This window comes from Lagenorhynchus albirostris, chromosome 3, assembly GCF_949774975.1.
Source record: "Lagenorhynchus albirostris chromosome 3, mLagAlb1.1, whole genome shotgun sequence".
Lineage (NCBI taxonomy): Eukaryota > Metazoa > Chordata > Mammalia > Artiodactyla > Delphinidae > Lagenorhynchus > Lagenorhynchus albirostris.
In genome coordinates this window covers 67,341,304-67,346,575 of record NC_083097.1, presented here as the reverse complement: position 1 = coordinate 67,346,575, position 5,272 = coordinate 67,341,304, and the positions used below count along the sequence as shown (strand labels likewise).

General features: G+C 36.1%; 1 pseudogene; it reads left to right on the top strand.

The window, feature by feature from the left end:
- The first annotated feature begins 4,248 nt into the window (after window positions 1–4,248).
- Window positions 4,249–4,835, top strand: LOC132518333 (chromobox protein homolog 1-like; annotated as a pseudogene).
- The last annotated feature ends 437 nt before the right edge of the window (window positions 4,836–5,272 follow it).

Genomic DNA, 5,272 nt, shown 5'->3' with positions numbered 1-5,272 from the left:
TTCTTGTGTAACATTGTTCTGGGACGTTCACCTCTCTAAATGTTGGTTATCTTTTTTAAAAAAATGAAAATAGTAAGGTAGCTTTTAGTACAGAATAAAATAATTTCTTTAAAACATTCAGCACAGGGCTTCCCTGGTGGCGCAGTGGTTGAGAGTCCACCTGCCGATGCAGGAGACACGGGTTCGTGCCCCGGTCTGGGAAGATCCCACATGCTGCGGAGCGGCTGGGCCCATGAGCCATGGCTGCTGAGCCTGCGCGTCTGTGCTCCGCAACGGGAGAGACCACAACAGTGAAAGGCCCACGTACCGCAAAAAAAAAAAAAAAAAAAAGATTCAGCACAGATTCTAATAAACAATGATGTGGGTATATCATTGTTATTGTTATGTTGTTTAAATAACAAAGGTAGCCCATGACCTGAAAGATGAAACACGCGTTGTTAAAGATGAAGAACAAAATTAATACCTTTGTGAGCATAGATGTAATTTCCAGAGACAAATTAAGCTTTGGATATAAAATTAGCAACCAAAGGTCCTGAGTCCTGGGGTCAGATAGGCCAGGATTTCAATTCTAGTCTGCTACTTAAGTACTCTGTGAGCTTGTCCAAGTTAATTACTCTCTTTAAGCTTCAATTTCTACATCTATAAATGATATTGGTAATAGCAATGTGGAGTTATCAGTATTGATTTAGATTATATTATAATTGATAACAATCCAGTCTACATGTCCTTCACAGATGTTCAAGTTTAATTCCTTTAGTTTATAAAAACAGATTTATTCCCTATTAGATTATAAAAATGCCAAATAGTAGTAATTGCTAACTAAAAGTATGTTTCTATGGTAAGCACTTAATATATGTTAGCTATTCTAAAAGCTATACATTGAGAAAGTTGTGCTTCTACTAATTTGATATATGAAGACTTAAAATAATTCTGTTATGGAAGTTGTTTTCATGCCAATCAAATAGCTAATACGTTTATTATTCTTTTTTTGTTGTTTTATTTTAGTCAGTGCAAAGAAAATAAAATCTTGCTTATTTGACTTTTTAAAATCTCAGACCACATTATCTTTTACAAAAGGAAATATATAGAGTACAACTTCAAATACTAGTAGGATTTTAGTACTATATATAGAGGAAAAATACCAAAATTATTATACACTGGAGCACTCTGGTAATATTCCTTCCAGCTTTAGTCAAGACATTGTTTGGTGCTAGAGTACTAAAGGTGATTTATTATAGATATCAATTTTATTTTTGGATATGGCCTTTATTGAAATTTTCTCTAGTATTTCTCCCTTTAGAGAAATTCACAGTCCTCTCAAGAAAGCTGTAAGGAAATTGCTATTTGTCATGTAAAATACTTACATTATTTCATTCTGTTGTCTGTGAAAAAGCTCTGTATACAACCTGAGATTAAACTCTGAATTTTTACAGCAGTAGAAGCCTTAGAAGTGAAATAGAAATGAAAATATAGTATTTCCAATTATAATAGAAAAAAATAAAGATCCAAGCCCAAAACACAGAGGTCTTTTATAGCCACATGCAAATGGACGGGAAAAGAGAAAGAATATATTCAGCCCCCAAACAGAAGATAAGGATAAGGAAGTATTATGGCTTTCAACTCTCATTTGTGTTGCTTCTACCTCAAAGCATCATCACATATCATAAGTTCATGTTCTGCAATCGTAATGATGCAGTTTCAAATATAATGGTAAAGGAAAGTGAGCCATATGAAAAAGCAGCAGGGAATTGTTGTGCCAAAATCTAACTTCTTTTAGAAGAAGGATTTAATAGGAATCTCACTGTGCATGAAAACAAGTTATGCAGATGTAGGTACATTGACATTTCAGTCATTTCAGCTCTTTGTAGCTTGGGCATGGATATGATCTCACATGTGAATTGAGTTTTTAGAGCTTCTTGCGTAGCCACATATTGGGATATGATTAAACTGAGTCCAAGTACTGAATCAGGCAAACAAAGACTCAAATGCATTTAGACAAGTTTTTACATATTTCGTCATGTATGTGGTCTAAATATAGGCAGGAAGACTATTATACATGTACCTTTGGCATTGTATTATAAAGTATTTTAAAAGGAGAAACTCAGAGGAAAAGAAAACAGTGTTCACCTTCTTTTTCATTTTTGCTGGGATATGAGTTAAGCTTGGCTCTCACATCACTTTAATTCAGAACAAACTAGAATGTGTTCTAGGACATTTTTAAATCAACTTTACTGAGATACAATAAATTGCAAGTAAGTTTTTCATTAATGGATATTTGATTTGTTTCTAACTTTGAGCTATTTTGTTTACAGCAGCTATGTTCATTCATGAACTTATCTTTGCATTAACAGAAGTTTTTATTATCTTTGGTAAATACTTAAGTGAATGGCTAAAGTTAGGTATATGTTTAAGATTTTAAGGTGCTGCTAAGTAAACTTTTTAAATTATTATACCATTTTACATTGTCATCAACAGGGTATGAGATTTCCAGTTGCTCCAAATCCTCATCAACACTGTGTACTGTCAGACTCTTCACTTTCCTCCATTATCATGAGTGTGTAATGGTACCTTATTGTGCTTTTAATCTGCATTTCTCTGATATCTAGTGATATCTAACATTTTATCAGGTGCTTATTGGACAACTATATATATATATATATTCTTTTGTGAAGTATCTTAAATATTTTGCCCATTTTCAAATGTGGTTGATTGTTTTCTTACTGTTGAGCTACAAGAAGACTTTCTATATTCTAGAAGCAAGTCCTTTGTCAGATTTAGCATTTCAGATATTTTCTCCAGTTCTGTGGCTTGCCTTTTCATTTTCATAATTGTCATTCAAAGAGTAAACATTGTTAATTTGAACAATGTCCAATTTCTCAAACTCTGGGGTCATTTTAAAATAGTTGAAAATCATTTTCCTTAAAGCTGTCTAAATCAGTATATAGGTATTCTGGTTTCTCATTCAAATGTGAGTTTATCCCGCTCTCTTCTTCCAGCCATTTTCCACCTTGTTAGCCATCCTTTACCTTACTGAGCCAAGAGAACACAGGCCTCTGTCAGCTGCCAACACTCAAAGGACTCATGAATTCACATACCTCCCATGAAAGCAATAAAGGAAGAGAAAGTAAACATCATATTCCATTTCTTTAGGCTCTTTTCCCGTTTGATTAAGCCCCCAAACTTTTGAGTTTGTACAAATAAGCAGAACCAGGATCAGTTTTAAGCAGAACAGGGAGAGGATGTTAAAACCATACTAAGTGTGTTGATCTGAAGCCAGTAAAATTAAGTAAATGCAAAAAAAGCAAGCAAGAATAAATAGTATAATATAGTACAATAAAGAGAAAGAGTATCAAATGTCCACATTTAGGGGGAGGAAAATTTTGCATGGTTTCCCATAACATATCTCAATCTGGAAAGGTATAAATATACATGATAAATTGGATCATGAATTGCGCGGTTATAAAATATAACAAGTAACAAGAAAGTCCAAGTGGACTAACAAATTAACTGTAAAAAATAATGGAATAATTGTCATACTGATGATAATATTCTAACTTGATGCAATTAAATGAACTACACAAAAAGTATTGGCAGCTACAAATAAAAACTTTAATTTTTTGCAAAATGAAAAAGAAGAAAATTAAAAGAAACAACTGTCATCAAATATTTTAACCTCAAATATGAGGTTAGCATCTATAATGACATAGGTGTATTTGCATAAGTATGACCTGACAAAACATACCATAAACATAATGTAATTAAATACGCAGTAATAATCAAGGAAATTAAAACAAAGCAGTCTTAGAATATAGCTCTTCTTTAAAATAATATATTAAAAATGATGTAGTATACATGTTTATGAGATGAAGCCAGCACATTTAAACACAGGAGGTAATGTAAATATTTGTAGCTATTTTTGAGAATAGTCTGGCAGTATGTATGAAGGAAAATCATTTCTATTTTTTGATATTGAAATTGATTTGAAATAATTTACCTAAAGAACAAGAGGAACTAAAGCTTTTATAAATACACATGTATAATAATTAAACAATCTCTAATGATAAATATCTAAAAACCTAGCAAAAAAAATGAAACAGTGGGGGAAGGCCGTTAGCCGGGGCCTGCGGTACGCCGCTTCAGTGAGGGGCTCAACCGCGGTCAACCGGCTTGTTGCTTTCCTGGTTGTCACTCCCCCGGGCCGGCCCGACAAAACACGCCAGTAGCGCGACACCAGTTCTTCTCAGGCTCATGGACGCTGCCCTGAAAAGCATCACCCTTTATACCAGAAAGCTGGCAGGCACTATGGGGAAAAACAAAACAAGAAGTGGAGGAGGTGCTAGAAGAAGAATATGTGGTGGAAAAAGTTCTCGACTGTTGGGTGGAAAAAGGCAAAGTGGAGTACCTCCTAAAGTGGACGGGGTTCTCAGATGAGGACGACACATGGGAGCCAGAAGAAAACCTGGACTGCCCCGACCTCATTGCCGAATTGCTGCAGTCAGAAAACAACACACGAGACATAAATCAGAGGGAGGCAAGCGCAAAGCTGATCCTGATTTGGAAGATAAGGGGGAGGAGAGCAAACCAAAGAAGAAGAAAGAAAAGTCAGAAAAGCCACTAGGCTTTGCCCAGGGTTTGGAACCGGAGGGGATTATTGGAGCTACAGACTCCAGTGGAGAACTTGTGTTCCTGATGAAATGGAAAAACTCTGATGAGGCTGACCTGGTCCCTGCCAAGGAAGCCAATGTCAAGTGCCCACAGGTTGTCATAACCTTCTATGAGGAAAGGCTGACGTGGCATCCTCAGAGGATGATGACAAAAAAGATGACAAGAATTAACTCCCCTGAGTACCAATCTCTGTCACATCTGAATGTGGGCTCCAAGTGGGAAAAGAAGGAGTCCTACTTGTCTTGACACCATAAAGTGGCTTGAAAAGATGTCCATTGACATCTTCTGTGCCCTACAGCAGCCCAAGTGCTTTAAAGCTGTTCCTTGCTATATAGTTTGCACACCCATCCTAGTGGAGGGGAAGGAGGGTCAGTGTTTCAAGGCAACCCATTCTGAACTTTGCTGAGAAAAGCAAAGGGCCTTCTATGAAGGACAAAACTTGCAGAATGGGATGTGGGAGGGCAAAAAATACTGTAGATCTTCAAAGAGCATCTCCACAACCCACAGCCTTCTTCCCAATAGTGTTAACTCTGCATTTTTACAGCGTAGCATGTATGTAGTGGTTGGCTATTATTGGTGTATTATTTGGGGTGGGAGGGATGGAGTG